We start from the raw sequence: 21558 nt of genomic DNA on the forward strand, positions 1-21558 counted from the left end.
CAAACAGTGGCAGCTGTGTGTACCATCTACAGGATGCACTGCAGTAACTCACCAAGATTCCTTGGACAACACCTTCCAAACCCGTGACCACTACCATCTAGAAGGAGAAGAGCAGCAGATATACCTGGGAACCCCACAACCTGGAGGTTCCCCTCCAAGCCACTCTCCACCCTGACTTGGAAATATATCGCTGTTCCGTCACGGTCACTGGGGCAACATCCTGGCAATCCCTCCCTAACAGCACAGTGAGTGTATACCTCAAGGACTGCAGCGGTTCAAGAAGGCAACTCACCACCACCTTCTGAAGGGCAACTAGGGATGGGCAATAAATGCTGGCCTCACCAGCGACTCCCACATCCGTAAATACATTTTTAAACAAAGGAGTGGGCAAAAATTTGACAAATGTGGCATAATGTGGGAAGCTGCGTGGTTTCCCACCTTGGTGGAGAAAATAAAAAGAGCAGAATGTGATGAAATTGGAAAGGGACTGTAGAATGCTGCAAGTAATAGGGATCGTGTGTCCTTGGATATTAATCACAAAAGCTTAACACACAGCAATTAGGTAGGCAAATGAATGTTTACCTTTTTAGCAAAGGGAATGGAGCATAAAAGTAGGGCAGTCTTGTTATATTGTGCAGAGCATTGGTGAGGTACAGGTTTGGATTTTAATAGTGGAATGATATTGGAGATAGTTCATAGATTTACTCAGTTGATTTCTGTGATGAAGTGGTTGACGTATTGGAAAAGTTAAGTAGTTTGGGTCCATACTTGTTGGACTTTAGAAGAATGAAAGGTGACCTATTGAAAATAAGATTCTGAGGTGGCTTGACAAAGTTGATGCTGAGAGGATGTTTCCCCTGATGAGAGAATCTACAACTAGGGACACAGTTTAAAAATAGAGATGTGGAGGAATTTCTTCTTTCAGAGGTTTGTTAATGTTTGGAATTCTCTACCCCAGGGAGCCATAGAGGCTGGTCCATTGAATATATTCAACACTGAGTTAGACAGATTTTTTTGATCAACAAAGGAATCAAGCTTGGTCACAATCAGATCAGCCATGATCTTATTGAATGGTGGACCAGGCTCAAGAGGGCAAATGGCCTCCTCCTGTTCCTATTTCTTAAGTTCTTATGTTACATCTTGCAACAACATCCTCACCACCGGGAAAGGCAGATCCTCAACATAGTTCACAGGACTGCCATAAACCTCTGGACCTACATGGCGTTAAAGACCTGCAACTTTGCGAATCTGGGTATCTAGAAATGGCAAAAAGGGCACAGAATTAGAAATATTATTCTCCCAGTGGTTTGCAGTTCCTGAACCAAATTAGCTGGACAATTGCAGATGAACCTTTCCCTGCTATAACCTTGAAAGTGACTGATTGCACATCACTGTAGATGTGGCACTTTCCTCTATAAAGTGGTGCAACGGCAAGGATGCACTCACTATGAAACATGATCTGGGCATTTTCTTATTTCTAGCTATGATATTTTTGATACGCAGACACTTACGCGAAGATAATGTATAACTGATGGCAGTGAACATTATCCAATCATCCACACTTAATAGTACCTCCAGAAGGCTCATCGATTCAACAATCACTGTATGATTGTTACAAATGCTCATCAGCTGTTTATATCAAATAAATTTAAAAGCACTTGGTTAATTGGTCTTGTGCTGAAAACTAGGGTGGCATGCCTGCAACACCAGCCTGAAGATGAGTGCTTGAGACTCGCTGGAAATTGAGCTTCATCAGCATAATACCACAGAGCTGTGTGCTCAGATAGTGACTATGTGCAGCTTGCCTGCCAAGGTATTAGAAAAACTGTCTGGTTCTGACATGGAGCCAACCCACATGTAGATCGTAGGAGGGAGAGAGGTAAACAGAAGTGGGACAAGTATGAGATGTTAATAGCCCTCTTGCTTTTTCTGCAATCATATTCGGTAAAAATATCAAAAACATACTGTCCTTTGGTAGTTTTTGTTGAATTTGCGATTTGGCTTTTAAACCAAGCATCAGGCACCTGGTTGACATGAAGGTCAAGATGTTTTAAGTGGGCGTCCAGCCAATTTCAGAGGGAATAGGGTATGGGGAATCACACCTCAATATTAGTTCCCTTAACTACTTTCCCAGAAAACAGATGCAATAGGGACAACTTCCCACCTGAGAATTTTTAGCATAAGACTGAATTTTCCCAGCACTTTGGAAACAGGAAATGGGAGTGCCAGCAATATGGTGAGGGAAGGTGTCAGAAGGGAAGCAGTGTGTCTTCCCATCATTTGGGCATATCACCAGTGTCGGGAATCTGGGGCGTCATTCTCCGACCCCCCGCCGGGTCGGAGAATGGCCGTTGGCCGCCGTGAATCCCGCCCCCGCCCCCGCCGAAGTCTCCGCTCCCGGAGATTGGGCGGGGGCGGGAATCCGGCCGCGCCGGTTGGCGGGACCCCCCGCTGGATTCTCCGGCCCGGATGGGCCGAAGTCCCGCCCAGGAATTGCCTGTCCCGCCGACGTAAATCAAACCTGGTATTTACCGGCGGGACCAGGCGGCGTGGGCGGGCTCTGGGGTCCTGGGGGGGGGGCGCGGGGCGATCTGACCCCGGGGGGTGCCCCCACGGTGGCCTGGCCCGCGATCGGGGCCCACCGATCCGCGGGCGGGCCTGTGCCGTGGGGGGCACTCTTTCCCTTCCGCCTCCGCTACGGCCTCCACCATGGCGGAGGCGGAAGAGACTCTCCCCACTGCGCATGCGCGGGAAACTGACAGCGGCCGCTGACGCTCCCGCGCATGCGCTGGGAAACTGACAGCGGCCGCTGACGCTCCCGCGCATGCGCCGCATTTCCGCGCCAGCTGGCGGGGCAACAAACGCCATTTCCGCCAGCTGGCGGGGCGGAAATCCCTCCGGCGTCGGCCTAGCCCCTCAATGTTGGGGCTAGGCCGCCAAAGATGCGGAGACTTCCGCACCTTTTTGCCGGCGCGATGCCCGTCTGATTGGCGCCGGCTTTGGCGCCAGTCGGCGGGCATCCCGCCGTTGGGGGAGAATTTCGCCCCGAGCCTCAGTGGTGCAGTTGCCCACCAGGCAGCCAATTGAGCCATCCAAGGGCCCAGATAGGAGCCATTTCCTGCCCCCACCAGCATGTTTCACGTCTGCCACTACAGCAGGAGGGGGGGTTTCCAGGTAAAGCATCCCAGGGACACCTAATATAATTAGGCTTTCAGTTGTAAATACACAGTACCAAAGCTGACAAATGCAAGCTAGAAGCATTAAGGAGGCAAATTATTGGTACAACTGTCAATAATTTTAAGTGCATATTTAAATCGGATTAGATATCTTATCAAACCAGAAGCATGTTAATGTTATTGAGCACCCTTGTGAGATGTCTCTCTTTTGCATCATTAAACCTGTATTAAGCAGAATATGAGGTAAGATCATGATTTTCCAAAATAAACGATTATTTTGCAAGAATAAACATTCCTAATAATCTTAATGTGAAAAACTAGAAATGTTGCCATTTTTGTGCAATGGAAGAGTGATAAGCATGCTACAGTATCTCAAATATGTGAATTTTCTATTAGGGGCTGGTGGATTAAGGTAAGACCTGGCCCATGAAAGGGTTGCCTTATTGTGATTATAGAGAAAGGCAACAAAAGACATGCACAGCTCATCCATTAGACTAAAAACTCATGCAGCTCTCTTCAACTAACAATACTAACCAGCGGTGTAAAAACGAAAACTGGCCAATATCAGCAAGACCTTTTGTAATTTAGTCTCCATTGCCATAAAACAATAAAAGAAATAGCTGAAAATCATGGTTGGCTACCATCATGACCACGACTTTACCAAATCATTTCTCAAATGATTGCAACGTACCTGTATTCACCATAACCCTCAGGTATCTTTTCCTGGCATCTAATGTGATTTATTGGCTGGTCCTACTATCAACTTCCACATTTGAATATTTAATTCAATCACATCCAATTCCTTTATAATTTTAAAAGCTTCAATTATATCACCTCTAAGCATACTTGTATAGCCTTAATTTTCTAAGTCTATTCAGGGAATAGAGATCTGGGGTGAAATTCTCCGGTATCGGCGCGATGTCCGCCGACCGGCGCCAAAAACAGCGCAAATCAGTCGGGCATCACGCCGCCCCAAAGGTGCGGAATCCTCCGCATCTTGGGGGGCCGAGCCCTAACCTTGAGGGGCTAGGCCCGCGCCGGACTGATTTCCGCCCCGCCAGCTGGCGGAAGTGCCCCGCCAGCTGGCACGGAAATAACATTGCCGGGCGGCGCATGCGCGGGAGCGTTAGCGGCCGATCGCGGCATCCCCGCGCATGCACTGTGGAGGGAGTCTCTTCCACCTCCGCCATGGTGGAGACTGTGGCGAAGGCGGAAGGAAAAGAGTGCCCCCACGGCACAGGCCCGCCCGCGGATCGGTGGGCCCCGATCGCGGGCCAGGCCACCGTGGGGGCACCCCCCGGGGCCAGATTGCCCCGCGCCCCCCCAGGACCCCGGAGCCCGCCCGCGCCGCCTTGTCCCGCCGATAAGGTAGGTGGTTTAATCCACGCCGGCGGGACAGGCATTCTAGCAGCGGGACTTCGGCCCATCCGGGCCGGAGAATCGCGGGGGGGGGGGCCCACCAACCGGCGCGCCGCGATTCCCGCCCCCGCCGAATCTCCGGTGCCGGAGAATTCGGCAACCGCCGGGGGCGGGATTCACGCCAGCCCCCGGCGATTCTCCGACCCGGCAGAGGGTCGGAGAATCTCGCCCCTGAATTTGGGTAAATAAAAGCAAAATACTGCGGATGCCGGAAATCTGAAGATAGAAAATATTGGATTAACTCTGCAGGCCTGGCAGCATCTGTGAAGGGCAAAGCAAATGTAGCCTTCTTAGCATCCATATTCTGGGGTCAGATTGCACATGTACATTGACAACTCCTAGCTCTACCTCACCTCTACTGCCTTGTAACTGTCACACTGCTTGCTCAACATCCAGTACTGGATGGCCAGAAATATTAAAAAGAACAAGGCCATTGAATGGAATTTTTCAAAAAATTTTCAAAGTGTCAGATTCGGCGTGAAAACCAGCGTGCATCCTGCCGGCCCCGGTGGTGCGATTCAGACCGCAGCTTTTAGGCACTCCGAAAATGTTTTTTCCTCACCTGAAAAAATGCCACGCATGTGTCGCAAACCGTCTGATTCGCCTATCCCCGGTGTCAACTGAACACTTTAATCAAGCTGCATTTAAACAGCTCCACAGCACTTGCTCACAGTCAAACCAGGAGGATGGCAGCCAAGGAGCCTGCTCCACGGTTCACCGAGGGGGCCCTCATAGGTGTCATGATATTCAAACACACATCATAACACATACACAATGATAGACAGACCAACGGACCAATTAGCACACATAACACGACAGCCAATCACAGACAAGAGCAGACACAGTATAAGACAAGAAAGACAACACTTCCTGGAGAGTCCATCTGGAGACAGCACAGGGCCAGGACCTATATAGCAAGACACTCACACAGTCACAACGTGCTGAGTACCAAGCCTGATGTATAAATAGTTAGATGGAATAAAACTGCGTTGTACCAATCGCAACCGTGTTGGTTCGTCTGTACCTCAGAGCACCCAACACCTCATGGTACCAGTGAGTGAATCGATACCTACCGGCAAATCTGCCATCCTGAGCCATGGACACCCGCAACAAACCGCAGCCGTTGCAAGTCGCTGGGAACCTGGGCACAAATTGGACGCTCTTCAAGCAGCGCTTTGAACTCTTCATGCAAGCCAATGAAAAACAGGGCGCCTCGGACGAAACAAAGATTGCCATGCTCCTCACTACCGCAGGTCAGCACGCCATCCATGTATACAACTCCCTGGTGTTCGCGGAAGGCGAGAACAAAGCTAAGTATGACACGGTCCTCCTCAAGCTCGACAAGCACTTCAACGTTGAGGTCAACGAGAGCTTTGAGAGGTACGTCTTTCAGCAGCGCCTGCAAGGTAAGGATGAGCTCTTTCAGTCCTTCCTGACGCACCTCCGCATACTCGCGCAGTCCTGCGGTTACGACACCACCTCAGAGTCCATGATCCGGGACCAGATCGTTTTTGGCATTGCCTCCGGCAGCCTACGCCAGCAGCTTCTAAAAATTAAAGGCCTGACCTTAGCATCTGCAGCTGAAACCTGTGTCCTGCATGAGAATGCGACTAGCCGATATGCCCAATTTCAGGCGACTGAATCGGCACGGAGGGGGTCCCAAGCGATCGAATCGGCAAGCCAGGCCGCCCACGAGGCCGAACGCATCCAGGCAATCGAGTTTCTCCCGGCCCGCGGCCCGGACGAGGGCGGTCGTTTCGCGCGCTTTTTAAGGCCACCCGCGTTTGTGCGCGCCAAAACCTACGGCAACACTGAGGGACGTGCTGCGCAGGCGCGCCCGACGCAAGACCGAACTGCGCATGCGCAGTGGCGTAACGAACGCCATGACGTCATGACGTGCGGCAACTGTGGAGCTACACATTTAAAAGGGCAATGTCCTGCAAAAACCCGACAATGCCTACGCTATGGCAAGATGGGCCACTACGCTGCCTACTGTCGAGCGGCTCAACCTGTTGATCTTCCACATCTCCAACAACCTCGTAGGAACGTGCGGACCATTCAGCCTCCACATCACAACATCCAAACCGACGACACAGATGACCAAGACGCCTTCCGGGTGGAGGTCTTATACTGCAGGGCTCCTCTGGACCTGTCAAGGCAGCGGACATTCATCTTTAATAGTTCTATGCGCCGTTTGATGACTGAGCATGTTGCACTGTGTGCCTTGCTACATCTGCCTTCCACTGAGGTGTGTGGGCTCCTCATTGGTGTCATCAGCCACTCCCTTAGGGGATATTCCATGTTGCCAAGGAGCCATTGCTGTAGCCTGGGGTGCACCTCGAAAAGTCCAGGGGTCTGCGACTGGCCTAGCATGAAGCTGCCATGCATACTCCCTGGAAAATGGGTATACACATGCATGACCCACACCTGGTGGTCGCATTTAGGGTGTGGAACCCCTTCCTGTTTACAAAGGGGACTTCTTGGTTCCATGGGGCGTGAGGAGCCACATGGATGCAGTCTATTGCCCCCTGCACCTGTATTAGACCCGCTACCTGAACCCTGTTGATCTCTCATTCTGTCTGGCCTGGATCTGGTCGAAGAGGATGTATTCACCAGCCCTTGCAGAAAGTGCGCTTGTGACCTTCAAGTGCACTTATGGATAGATGCCTGCGAGATTCCATGGAGATTCCCGGTGTTCCTCTGGAAGGACCCTGAGACAAAGAGGCTGCTGTTACCTTGACAGCCACAGGGAGCTGGTGACCATGGGGCCATGTCCACAGGACATGCTGCCTCTTTGTGAGCCTCTCCACTGGAGATGCTGTCAGAGAGCTCCATGAAGGAGATCCGATTGCGGTATAGTCTGGGACATCGTTGTCACTTTCATGCTCCAGCTGGCTGGTGCAGCCTCCGGCCTTGATCCTGGTCTGCAGCCACCTGACCTGGATCTGGAGGGTCTCTCCTGACTGCCAACACATGTTGCTGCTGGAATCTGTCCTCCTCCAGTGCTGTAATCAATTAGATTTGGCTAAAAGTGAATTTGTGAAAGCTCAAGGCGCATTCTTGCACCATACAATTGGACTTAGAATCATAGACTTTACAGTGCAGAAGGAGGCCATTCGGCACACCGAGTCTGCACCGGCTCTTGGAAAGAGAATCCTACTTAAGCCCACACCTCCAGTCTATCCCCGTAACCCAATAACCCCATCTAACCTTTTTGGACACGAAGGGGCAATTTAGCTTGGATAATCCACCTAATCTGCGCATCTTTGGACTGTGGGAGGAAACCGGAGCACCCGGAGGAAACCCACGCAGATACAGGAGAAAGTGCAAACTCCACACAGACAATCACTCAACGCCGGAATTGAACACGGGACCCTGGTCAGATGGCCCCACGGAATGTGAAAATGAAAGCTATTGGGGAGTTTCCAATACCATCAATGAGGAGCCATGATGTGGAGATGCCAGCATTGGACTGGGGTGAGCACAGCAAGAAGTCTTACAACACCAGGTTAAAGTCCAACAGGTTTGTTTCGAATCACTAGTTTTCCAAGCACTGCTCCTTCTTGAATGATTCCGGCCTTCAGCCGTCTAGACCCTAAGCTTTGGAATTCCATCCCTAAACATCTCCCTTTTGAAGATGCTCCTCAAACCCTACCTCTTTGGCAAAGCTTTTGGTCACCTACTCTTGTATGTTCTTATTTGAATTCTGTGTCCGATTTTGTGCCTGCAAGGTGCCTTGGAACATTCTAGTATGCTTAAATTGAAGTTGTTGGAGTGTCAAAAATGAATGAGGATCGAAACCTCCAAACTGCATTTCCTTAAGGATCTTGCCGAAAATCAAGCTCTTTATTTCATTTTGCTCAACTTTTCACTTCAGAATCTCTAACTATTAACATTTTCAGTCTTTGGAAAACGTGGCTTGATATTATAAAATCATAGAATCATAGAATTTACAGTGCCGATGGAGGCCGTTCAGCCCATCGAGTCTGCACCGGCTGTTGGAAAGAGCACACTACTTAAGCCCAAACCTCCACCCTATCCCCACACCTCCACCCTATCCCCATAACCCCACCTCACCTTTATTGGACACTAAGGGCAATTTAGCCCTTAATGGGCAATCTACCCTACATCTTTGCACCGTGGGAGGAAACTTGAACACCCGGAAAAAAACCACGCAGTCGCGGGTAGAACGTGCAGACTCCGCACAGACAGTGACCCAAGCCGGGAATCGAACCTGGGACCCTGGAGCTCTGAAGCAACTGTGCTAACCACTATGCTACCGTGCTGCCCACTATGAATATGAAACTTGAATTCTCGGGTGAATGAATTTTTACTGATGCATTCTGCAAATAAATCTTTATGCACAGTCACATAGTTTCATCAGTTTGTGGAGTAATTACACATTTCCCAAATTATAAAATTCATAAATATTCTGGCATAATCCCATTTTTTGTAAATATAGTATATGATTCTTTCTTACCAGCAAGTCGTAAACAAGGGTTTGTAGAAATCGTCAAGTTCTGTGTTCTGGTTTCCTGTACGGTGGAAACTTGTTATCACAATGTCTAGAATATAGCCAACATTCAAATTTGACCAAATCTGAACCAACAATTCGTCAGGAAGAGAGAAGGTTACAGTCCATTGGATAGCATGAAGTTCAGAAACCTACAGAGTGATCCTCCAGCCAGTGCCCGTCATGTATGTTTCTAAGGAATAAAACTAGGAAGTGATCTCAGGCTCATCTCGGGTTTCTTGGCCGCGGACCAGCAGTTCCTTACTCACTTAGTCAAGGAATACTAAAAATAAGAGAGGCATTAAAACCGAGCCTCCAGGCCGTCTGCATAATGACACATTGGGGTTTCCTTTACCTAATCCACAATATGTATGAATTGAAGGATAACCAAACTGAAACTTTTACTTGGATTGGATTGGATTGGATTGTTTATTGTCACGTGTACCGAGGTACAGTGAAAAGTATTTTTCTGCGAGCAGCTCAACAGATCATTAAGTACTTAAGGTCAATCATGCGAAGAAAATGTAGAAATGACTCATGATTAAAACCTAATTGTGGATTGGACATTCTTTGAACCCATGACTAAGATATTAGTAAATAAATATAAAGGGGAACTTGTGAATACAATGTGTAATCTAAACTGTCAGTTTAATGTCACCTCATTTAGCCTGTTACTTAAATCCATAGTTAGAGTTGGAGAAAGTGTTTTAATCTCCCTTCTGTCTTTGCACTATCCCTTTAGTTATCTATAATATATTAAAATATTATAATATCTTAGGAGGCACAGTGGTTAGCACTGCTGCCTCACAGCACCAGGGCCCAGGTCCAAAGATGTGCCGGTTAGGTGGATTGGCCATGCTAAATTGCCTCTAAGTGTCCAAAGGTTAGGTGAGGTTACAGGAATAGGATGGAGGATTGGGCCTAGGCAGGGTGGGCTTTTGAAGGGTCGGTGCAGATTTGGTGGGCCGAATGGCCTCCTTCTGCAGTGTAGGGATTCTATGATTATAAGTCAGAGGACAAATTTTCCATTCTGGAGATTAAGTGCGTGGTGGGTGGGAAAACTGGCGTGATTCCCGCTGAGCAGTGGGGCAAATGTTTGCACCTAATTCCGCTTTTCAACTCATTAATTATGAATCAATGAGGAGCTCATCAAACCTCATGGCAGAATGGGCAGGGATTCATCTGTGTTAGCATATCGGACCAGACCCCAACAGCTCTTAGGATATGGGACAAGAACCCCAAACAAGTTTTTTAAATTTCTAAAACTGTGAAGAAAGGATACTTCACACCAGGGGTCATGACTGGCCAATAGGTATCTTTTATGCTAAAACAAACTAATTTAAACAAAATTAAACACATTAACATCAAAGAAATACCTTTACAATTAGCAGTTAAACAGTTCTTAAACAAAAGGAAAAACTTGAACTTATTGTCTACAACTGCTACTAATTCGAACTAAGCAACCTAATACAGTTCAAATTTCACGAGGAAATAAAGTTAACAAAACAGGATACTTCCTTAGCTATGTAGAGACTATTAGAGAGAAAGCCTTTTGCGAGTAGATCCAGGCACTACTACTCAAGATATCAGCATTTTGGAAAAACTGCTGTTCAACGTAAAATTCTATAACTGACTGCAAAACTAGGAACAGACTTGGCTCCTCCATTAATTACATCATATGTATTCCACTAAGTTCCATGACCTGCTTAGCTAGGACTAACCACTACTCCTTCATAAATTATCAATGCTCCAGTGAATTTCCAACAATCAAAACACGATTCCAGTAGCCCTTTATCTGTAATCAAGTAAGTGGGTGGTATCAATCATTACCACATCTGTTAAACTCTTTAATAACAAGCTTTTGCAGGCATACTGCCTCTATGTGTTTTAAACCAGGTTTTGATTTGATACCACTACTGCCACAAATATGAAATATAATATATATAAATTTCTATAGACATCTTTCACACTATCTTCATTGCAGTGTTAATGTAAGTCAACTTGTAACAATAAAGATTATTATATAAAAATCTGCAATATCATTACATCATGGGGTCTGTAGCGCACAAAGACACCGAGAGACGAATAGAGTGAAGTCGATGAGGCTTTATTAAGCGTGACTGTTTCCCCCGCAGTTCGGTAGTAGACTGCCTGCGGGGGAGGACTCCAGGTACTTATACTCCGCCTTCAGGGCGGAGCTAGAGGTCAACGTCCAACCAGGACCCGGGATCTGTCAGCCAATGACATCATGGCTTCACAGTCCCACATGACCCCTAATGCATACTACCACATTCACCCCTTGTTAAAAATGAACCCGGCGGGGTGATGCTTCGCATGGTGGTAAGGGTTTACAAGGCTGGTCCTGGGAGGAAAACTTTTGCATGGTATAACAGTATGTACAAGGTTTTTTTTTTTTGCTTCAAACTATTTACAGTAATCGTCAGGAAAAGACAAAATGTTCTCGTTTAAAGTCCACAAAGTCCACATTGTACTGTTAGATCGACACCACGAGTCGGTCGGGCGGTCTGGTCGTCCGTGTCGATCGCCTCGGCCCCGGTGGTGGTGGTGGTGCTTGTTTCGGTGTTGTCTTCTCCGGGAGCCTTACGGTTTCAGCTTGGGCTTCATTCCTGGTCGGGCCTGGGAGGAGGACTGATCCTCCTGGGAAGGGGGCGGTCGCGGGGTGCGGTGGTGGCAGGAAGGGGGGGGGTTGGGTGATTGGTGTCGGGGGGGTGTGTGTGTTGCCGGCGGGCGCCAGATCTCGCAGAGAGACCGTGTCCTGTCGGCCGTCGGGGTACTCAACGTAAGCGTACTGCGGGTTCGCGTGAAGGAGGTGAACCCTTTCGACCAACGGGTCCGACTTGTGCCCCCGCACGTGCTTTCGGAGCAAGATGGGTCCTGGGGCCGCCAGCCAGGTCGGCAGCGACGTTCCAGAGGAGGACTTCCTGGGGAAGACAAAGAGGCGCTCATGAGGCGTTTGGTTAGTGCTAGTACACAGTAGTGACTGGATGGAGTGGAGGGCGTCCGGAAGGACCTCCTGCCACCGTGAAACTGGGAGGTCCCTGGACCGCCAGTAGGACGGTCTTCCAGACCATGCCGTTCTCCCTCTCTACTTGCCCGTTCCCCCGGGGGTTGTAGCTGGTCGTCCTGCTCGAGGCTATCCCGTTGCTGAGCAGGAACTGGCGCAGCTCGTCACTCATGAAAGAGGACCCCCTGTCGCTGTGGACGTATGCGGGGCAACCGAACAGTGTGAATATGGTGTTCAGGGCTTTAATGACTGTGGCCGCGGTCATGTCAGAACAGGGGATGGCGAATGGGAAGCGGGAGTACTCGTCCACCACATTAAGGAAGTATATGTTGCGGTCGGTGGAGGGGAGGGGTCCTTTGAAATCCAGACTAAGGCGTTCAAAGGGGCGGGAAGCCTTAATCAGGTGCGCACCATCCGGCCTGAAAAAATGCGGTTTGCACTCTGCGCAGATGTGGCAGTTCCTTGTGACTGTACGGACCTCCTCTAAGGAGTATGGGAGGTTGTGGGACTTGATAAAGTGGTAAAACTGAGTGACCCCCAGGTGGCAGAGGTCCTCGTGGAGGGTTTGGAGGCGGTTAATTTGTGCGTTGGCACATGTGCCGCGGGATAGGGCATCGGACGGCTCGTTCAGCTTTCCGGGACGATACAAGATCTCATAGTTGAAGGTGGAGTGCTCGATCCTCCACCTTAAGATCTTGTCGGTTTTGATTTTGCACCTCTGTGCATTATCGAACATGAAGGCTACCGACCGTTGGGCCGTGAGGAGAGTGAATCTCCTGCCGGCCAGGTAATGCCTCCAATGTCGCACAGCTTCCACTATGGCTTGGGCTTCCTTTTCCACTGAGGAGTGGCGGATTTCTGAAGCGTGGAGGGTTCGGGAGAAAAATGCCACGGGTCTGCCCGCTTGGTTAAGGGTGGCCGCTAGAGCTACGTCGGAGGCGTCGCTCTCGACCTGGAAGGGGAGGGACTCGTCGATGGCGTGCATCGTGGCCTTTGCGATATCCGCTTTGATGCGGCTGAAGGCCTGGCAAGCCTCTGTCGACAGAGGGAAGGTCGTGGTCTGTATTAGGGGGCGGGCCTTGTCTGCGTACTGGGGGACCCACTGGGCGTAGTATGAAAAAAACCCCAGGCAGCGTTTCAGGGCTTTTGAGCAGTGCGGGAGGGGAAATTCCATGAGGGCGCGCATACGTTCGGGGTCGGGGCCTATTATCCCATTGCGCACTACGTAGCCCAGGATGGCTAGCCGGTTGGTGCTAAAAACGCACTTGTCCTCGTTGTACGTGAGGTTCAAGGCTTTAGCGGTCTGGAGGAATTTTTAGAGGTTGGCTTCGTGGTCCTGCTGATCGTGGCCGCAGATGGTTACATTGTCGAGATACGGGAACGTGGCCCGCAACCGTTGTTGATCAACCATTCGGTCCATCTCTCGTTGGAAGACCGAGACCCCGTTTGTGACGCCAAATGGGACCCTTAGGAAATGGTATAATCGCCCGTCTGCCTCGAAGGCTGTGTACTTGTGGTCACTTGGGCGGATGGGGAGCTGATGGTAGGCGGACTTGAGGTCCACGGTGGAGAAGACTTTATATTGGGCAATCCGATTGACCATGTCGGATATGCGGGGGAGAGGGTACGCGTCTAGTTGTGTGTACCTGTTGATGGTCTGGCTATAGTCTATGACCATCCTTTGCTTCTCCCCTGTCTTTACTACTACCACCTGTGCTCTCCAGGGACTATTGCTGGCCTGGATTATGCCTTCCTTTAGTAGCCGCTGGACTTCGGACTGAATGAAGGTCCGGTCCTGGGCGCTGTACCGTCTGCTCCTAGTGGCGACGGGTTTGCAATCCGGGGTGAGGTTTGCAAACAAGGACAGGGGTTGCACCTTGAGGGTTGCGAGGCCGCAGATAGTGAGTGGGGGTATTGGGCCGCCGAATTTGAAGGTAAGGCTCTGTAGATTGCACTGGAAGTCTAATCCCAGTAATGTGGGGGCGCAGAGTTGGGGAAGGACGTGTAGTTTGTAGTTTTTGAACTCCCTCCCCTGCACCGTTAGGGTAACTATGCAGAAGCCTTTGATCTGTACGGAGTGGGATCCTGCAGCTAGGGAAATCTTTTGTGCGCTGGGATGGGTGGTCAAAGAACAGCGTCTTACCGTGTCGGGGTGGATAAAGCTCTCCGTGCTCCTGGAGTCGACTAGGCATGGTGTCTCGTGCCCGTTTATCAGCACCGTTGTCGTCGTCGTCTGGAGTGTCCGGGGCCGAGCTTGGTCCAGCGTTATTGAAGCGAGACGTGGTTGTAGTAGTTGAGCGTCTTCTTCGAACCCCGTGGAGCCGTCGACACTGGGGTCCGTTGTTGCCGTCCAAGATGGCGTCGGGGTTGAACAAAATGGCTGCCCCCATGCATCGCACATGGCTGGGGGGTCACAAGATGGCGGCGGGGGGTGGACAAAATGGCCGCCCCCATGCGTCGTACAGGTCTGGGGTGGTCCAAGATGGCGGCGCCCTTCCTCCCCTCGTGGTGACCGGGACCCAAAATGGCTGCGCCTGCGGGTCGCACATGGGGCGCTGGGGGGGTTGGGGAGCGTTAGGAACGTGCGGGGCTCCCTCATCTCTGGGGACAGCGGTTGTCGGGACCCAAATTGGTAGCGCCGGCGGGTCATACGTGGGGCGCGGGGGGGGGGGTTTGGGGGGCGTTAGAGCCGCGCAGAACTCCCTCTTCTCCGGGGAGAGCGGGGGTCGGGACCCAAAGTGGTAGCGCCGGCGGGTCATACATGGGGCGCGGGGGGGGGTTGGGGAGCGTAAGCGGCGTGCAGGGCTCCCTGTTCTCCCGGGACCGCGGTGGTCGGGACCCAGAGTGGCTGCGCCTGCGGGTCGTACATGGGGCGCAGGGGGGGTTGGGGAACGTAAGCGGCGTGCAGGGCTCCCTGTTCTCCCGGGACAGCGGCGACCTCGCGGGACCGGCACACAACCGCGAAATGGCCCTTTTTCCCGCAGCTCTTGCAGATCGCTGCGCGGGCCGGGCAGCGCTGCCGGGGGTGTTTCGCCTGGCCGCAGAAATAGCAGCGGGCGCCCCCGGTGCGACTTGGTGTTTGGACCGCGCAAGCCTGTGGGGTGTCCGGGGGGGGGGGGGGGGTGGGTTTGTCGCGACGGGTACGTACGGAGCCCAATGGGCTGCCGCGCGGTCGGGGCCAGAGGCACGGGTATTTCACGCGGCCACGTCTTGGGAGGCTGCTAGGGCCCGTGCCTCTGAGAGTCCTAGCGGCTCTTTTGGCGGATTTGGGAGGAGTTCATACCTGCCACAAAAGCATCGCGCATTAACATGTCCGTGTGTTCATTTGCGTTCACCGACGGGCAGCTGCAGGCTCGTCCCAAAATTAGTAGCGCGGCGTAGAATTCATCTATCGATTCTCCGGGACTTTGCCGTCTCGTTGCGAGTTGATAGCGAGCGTAGATCTGGTTTACTGGGCGGACATAGAGACTTTTTAGTGCTGCGAACGCCGTCTGGAAATGCTCTGCGTCTTCGATGAGGGAGAAAATCTCTGTGCTTAACCTCGAGTGCAGGACCTGTAGTTTTTGGTCTTCTGTGACCCGGCCGGTGGCCGTTCTGAGGTAGGCCTCAAAACAAGTCTGCCAGTGCTTGAAAGCTGCTGCCGCGTTCACTGCGCGGGGGCTGATCCTCAGGCATTCCGGGATGATCCTGAGCTCCATAGTCCTTTTTAGTCACGCTTAATAAATTGTAGCGCACAAAGACTCCGAGAGACGAATAGAGTGAAGTCGATGAGGCTTTATTAAGTGTGACTGTTTCCCCCGCAGTTCGGTAGTAGACTGCCTGCGGGGGAGGACTCCAGGTACTTATACTCCACCTTCAGGGCGGAGCTAGAGGTCAACGTCCAACCAGGACCCGGGATCTGTCAGCCAATGACATCATGGCTTCACAGTCCCACATGACCCCTAATGCATACGACCACAGGGGCTAAGGTCCTGCCGCTGTATTTAAACGTTACCCGCAAAGGCATTCACTCACTGCAGGCCAGATGTTGGCTGAACTTCTGCATTACAATGATGATCAAACACAACACACATTTAGCTCAATGGTTCAGCAAGGCCTTCCTGGGGAATCTCAACTAGGTGTCCATTAGGATGAGAGGTTCTTTTTCCTCGGGATGGGGGCTGGAAGTCCTCCCACCTGACCATGCTGGCCTGGAAGGAGGTTGCCAGGGAGGTCAGCACCCGTTCCGCACAAAAGAGGACTGCTTCACAGTGCAATAAATTAATGAATGATCTTATATTCTCTGCCAGGGTAAGTGAAAATTCGATACACGTCAAACTCTCACTCTCATAAGGGCATCAGGCAGTGTAAGGTTTAGAGTCCACAGGGATGTCACACACTACCAGTAGTTGGGACATCAGCATTTCATGTCTGTCAACCACTTGAAGCTCATCATCTCATAGATTATCAGAGATTATCATAGAATTTACAGTGCAGAAGGAGGCCATTCGGCCCATCGAGTCTGCACCGGCTCTTGGAAAGAGCACCCTACCCAAGGTCAACACCTCCACCCTATCCCCATAACCCAGTAACCCCACCCGACACTAAGGGCAATTTATCATGGCCAATCCACCTAACCTGCACATCTTTGGACTGTGGGAGGAAACCGGAGCACCCGGAGGAAACCCACGCACACACGGGGAGGATGTGCAGACTCCGCACATCATGTAAGATCCTGCACAAAGAGTGTCTTAATCCCTTACTGGGGAGAGCTCAGCAAACACAACATGCTTGCACGCTTCTGAACTGCTTTTTCATCCATAATGCTCACAGTGAATCAATCTGTTTATGTAGGACACAATCCCCACAACCAATGGGAAAGAGCGAAGACTAGAGGGGGGGGGGACCCCAGAGCTCAGGACACCCTCCCCACCCCTGAGAAGCTGGCAGCAAAGTTCACTGGCTGCATGGAGGCGAGATTGGCCTCCCAGAAAAAAAGCCAGTGAGGATCCATCTAGTGTACACCAACAACATGGAGACAATAACTGTGAGTGACCCAGTCAATCACTAATTATCTCGTCTCTATTCCAGCTACCAGCAGAAAAAGGTGGATGTAGTGATGTAGTGTTCCAGCAAGCACCTCAGCCCCAGACCACCTCGGATGAGGATGCAGAGCAACCATCAGATGAAGACCCATCAATGTGTTTGTCTGTACCCTCCACCAGCGCAGAAACACACAACTCGATGGGACCTAGTTCTGGAGCAGGCATGGGGTCACAATCTGGTGACCACCTTAAGTACACAAGTCCACAGCAGGCAGAGGCAGAGGTAGCTGAGGTTTCTGACACTTGACAGGCTGCTGGAGACCAGGTTGCTGCTGATTCCAAACCATTGAAGAGATTCTGGAATCAGCCTATAGAGAAATGTTGGTGATGCAGAGACATGTTAGAGTCCATCAGCAGATTGGAATGAAAGATGGAGGAGTTTGTTTACATTCTGTCTGATGCCACATCTCTCGCATGCGAGTGCATCAAGGCATCCATAGTAAAGATGGCAGCTGTCTTGGAGACCCATGTCCAGCAGTTTCTGCCAGGTTTGCACTCACACCTGCAAACCATTGCTCTATCCCTGTGTGCGTTCCAGCAATGGCTAGATGAGAGGGAGATGGAGTACCTTAACCTCCCTCCAGATGCTCCTTCTCCTCATGGAGTCAGGGAGGGCCTTTGGACACTCAAAAGGAAGAGGAGTGCCAGCCAGGCATCACCCAACCAGGAGACTCCAAGGTGTGCTGCTGCTCCGAATCCCTTTTGCCAATGACCCCGTCAACTACAGCAGGTCAGGCTGAGGAGGGTGCACCCGCCACAGAGCAGAAGACCTCGAGCAGGCCGAGGCTATTCAGGCCTAGGGTCTCCAGAGGATGCCAGTCAAAGTCATCACGGACAACAGGGCAATGCAGTCAGCAGGCTGCCTCCACCTCTGTTGTGGATGTCAGGGCTGCACCTAGCCTCACCGAGTTAGGAAAATTATGAATTTTTGAATGCACAATGGTGGCACAGGTGTTCATTCATTGTACACGACCTGCACTATTGTAAATACATTTTGCATATCTGAACTTGTGGGCGCAGGAGTTGGTTGCGTATCTGTGTATGACCATCCCTCTCACAGAATCACAGAAAAATACAGTGCAAAAAAGGCCCTTCGGCCCATCCAGTCTGCACCGCCACATGAAAGGCACCTCATCTGCCAATCCTAATCCCATTTGCCAGCATTTGGCCCATAGCCCCGAATGTTAAGACTTGCCAAGTACTCATCTAGGTACATTTTAATGGGTGTGAGGCAATCCGCCTCTACCACCCTCCCAGGCAGTGCGTTCCGAACCATCACCACTCTCTGGATAAAAAATCTTTCCTCAAATCCCCCTGCACCACCCGCTCCTCACCTTGAACTTGTGTCCCCTCGTAACTGACGATTCAACTAAGGGAAACAGCTGTTCTCTATCCACCTGTCCATGCCCCTCATAATCTAGTACACCTCGATCAGGTCACCCCTCAGTCTTCTCTGCTCCAGCGAAAACAATCCAAGTCTATCCAATCTCTCTTCATGACTAAAATATTCCATCCCAGGCAACATCCTGGTGAAACGCCTCTGCACCCCCTCCAGTGCAATCACATCCTTTCTATAACATGGCGACCAGAACTGCACACAGTACTCCAGCTGTGGCCTCACCAATGATCTATATCTCCAACATGACTTTGTGCTTTTGTAATCTATGTCACGATTGATGAAGGTAAGTATCCCATATGACTTTTTCACAACCCTATTATCCTGCCCGTCTGTCTTCAGAGATCTATGGACAAACAAGCCAAGGTCTCTTTGTTCCTCAGGACTTACCAGTGTGGTGCCATTCATTGAATATTTCCTTGTCAAATTGCTCCTTCCAAAGTGTAACACCTCACACTTTTCAGTATTAAATTCCATTTGCCACTTTTCTGCCCATTTGACCATCCCATCCATATCTTCCTGTAACCCAAGACACTCAACCTCACTGTTTTTTTAAAATAAACATTGTGTCCCTCCAAGTTAATAGTATCCGTCTCCGGGCTACCAGGGAAGCAAAGGCCAGAAAGTCTGCCTCTTTCTCCTCCTGGATTCCCGGGTCTTCAGACACCCCGAAAATCGCCAACTCTGGATCAGCGCCACCCTTGTTTTTAACACCGTGGACATGACATCTCCAAACCCCTGCCAAAATCCCCTGAGCTTCGGACATGCCCAGAACATGGTTCGCTGGTCCTCCCGCACATTATGCACACCTGTCTTCCACCCCAAAGAATCTGCTCATCCGGGCCGCTGTCTTGTGAGCCCGGTGAACGACCTTGAATTGAATCAGGCTGTGTCTGGCACATGTTGCGCACGTGTTGACTCTACTCAACGCATCCGCCCATAGACCATCCTCTATCTCTCCTCCCAGCTCCTATTCCCACTTGTGCTTCAGCTCCTCGGTCTGCGTCTCCTCTGATCCCATAAGTTCCTTGTAAATGTCCGAGACGCTCCCTTCTCTACCCACCCTCTGGAAACTACCCTGTCCTGAATCCCCCTTAGTGGTGGGAGCGGGAAGGTTGACACCTGTTTACGTAGGAAGTCCCGCACCTGCAGATACGTGAATTTGTTTCCCCATGTCAACCCAAACTTCTCCTCTAGCGCTCTCATACTCGGAAAGCTCCCCTCTATGAACATATCCCCCATCCTCTCAATCCCCGCTCTCCGCCATAACCGGAACCCCCTATCCATGCTCCCCGGGGCAAACTGGTGATTATTACAGATTGGGGATCAGACCGATGCTCCCTCTGCTCCCACATGTCTCCTCCATTGCCCCAGACTTTCAGGGCTGCCACCACCACGGGGCTGGTGGAGTACCGTGCCGGTGGGAACAGCAGAGGTGCAGTTACCAACACCCCCAAACTGGTGCCCTTGCATGAAGCCGCCTCCATACGCTCCCATGCCGACCCCTCCCCACCATGCACTTCCTGATCATGGCTATATTCACCGCCCAGTAATAGTTACTAAAATTTGGCAGCGCCAGCCCACCCTCTCCCCGACTCCGCTCAAGCATTACCTTCCTTACCCCCGGGGTCTTGCCCGCCCAAACAAAGCCAGGGATCACTTTATTGACCCATTTAAAAAAGGACCGCAAAATAAAGATGGGGAGAAATTGAAATACGAACAGGAATCTCGGGAGGACCGTCATCCTCACCGTTTGTACCCTCCCAGTTAATGACAACGGGAGCGCGTCCCATCTCCGAAAATCGTCCATCATTTGGTCTACTAGCCTGGCCAGATTTAATTTATGCAGCCGGTCCCATTCCCGCGCCACTTGAATGCCTCGGTACCTAAAGCTTCCCCCTACTAATCTAAATGGCAGCTCCCCCAATCGCCTCTCCTATCCCCTCGCCTAGACCGCAAACACCTCACTTTTCTCCATATTTAGCTTATACACCGAAAACTGGCCAAATTCCCCTGGAATCCTCATGATTTCTTCCATCCCCTCTAATGTGTCCGATACATACAGAAGCAGGTCGTCTGCATAGAGCAAGACTCTGTACTCCCCCTCTCTGCATCCATTGCGATCACTACCTCCACCACCCTACCTTCCGGGGGCATCATGATCACATTTAACAGCCTTCTTACATTGGCCACCAACTGCCTACCCTTAACAAACCCCGTCTGGTCCTCCCCAATAACGTCCGGAACACAATCCTCAATCCTGGAGGACAAAATTTTGGCCAGCAGTTTGGCGTCCACATTCAACAGCGATATCGGCCTGTAGGATCCACAGAGCTCAGGGTCTTGTCCCACTTCAGAATCAGTGAAATCGTTACCTGCGACATCGTCGGGGGCAGCACCCCTCTTTCCCTTGCCTCATTGAACATCCTCATCAACAACGGTCCCAATATTCCAGAGAACCTTTTATAGAACTCCACTGGGTACCCGTCTGGCCCCGGGGCTTTACCCACCTGCATGGCCTTCAGACCCTCCACTATCTCTTCCAGCCCAATCGAGGCCCCCAGCCCTTCTACCAGCTCCCCGTCCACATTTGGGAAATTCAGCCCCCCCAAGAAGTGCCTCATTCCCTCCGGCCCTGTAGGAGGTTCCGACCTATACAGCCGACTGTAGAAATCCCTAAACGCCTTATTCACCCCTGCTGAATCTCCAACCAGGTTCCCATCTCCGCCATTTACATTCCCTATCTCCCTGGCTGCCTCCCTCTTTCTAAGCTGCTGTGCAAACATTCTACTGGCCTTCTCTCCATACTCATAGATCGCCCCCCCTCGCCTTTCTCAGCTGCTCCACCACCCTCCCTGTGGTTAACAAGCGGAACTCTGCCCGTAGCGTCCGCCATTCCCTTAAAAGCCCTGCCTCTGGGGTCTTCGCATACCTCTTATCGCTCT

General features: G+C 51.1%; 1 protein-coding gene and 1 long non-coding RNA gene across 5 annotated transcripts in view; one reads left to right on the top strand and one right to left on the bottom strand.

Annotated features, from left to right (window-relative positions):
- LOC140426973 (myotilin-like) overlaps window positions 1–21558 on the bottom strand; it is a 467248-nt gene that overhangs the window by 274227 nt on the left and 171463 nt on the right. For 3 of the 4 annotated variants that reach the window (XM_072512317.1, XM_072512312.1, XM_072512311.1), the window contains exon 1: window positions 9076–9395. The exons of the other annotated variant lie outside the window; for it this stretch is intronic. The gene's annotated coding sequence lies outside the window, so the exon portion shown is untranslated. Of the gene's footprint in view, window positions 1–9075; window positions 9396–21558 lie in introns of those variants that run through there. 4 annotated transcript variants of the gene reach the window in all.
- Window positions 1–21558, top strand: part of LOC140426974 (uncharacterized) — a 166704-nt gene that overhangs the window by 7404 nt on the left and 137742 nt on the right. The window lies entirely within an intron of this gene.

This window comes from Scyliorhinus torazame, chromosome 7 (assembly GCF_047496885.1).
Source record: "Scyliorhinus torazame isolate Kashiwa2021f chromosome 7, sScyTor2.1, whole genome shotgun sequence".
Classification (NCBI taxonomy): domain Eukaryota; kingdom Metazoa; phylum Chordata; class Chondrichthyes; order Carcharhiniformes; family Scyliorhinidae; genus Scyliorhinus; species Scyliorhinus torazame.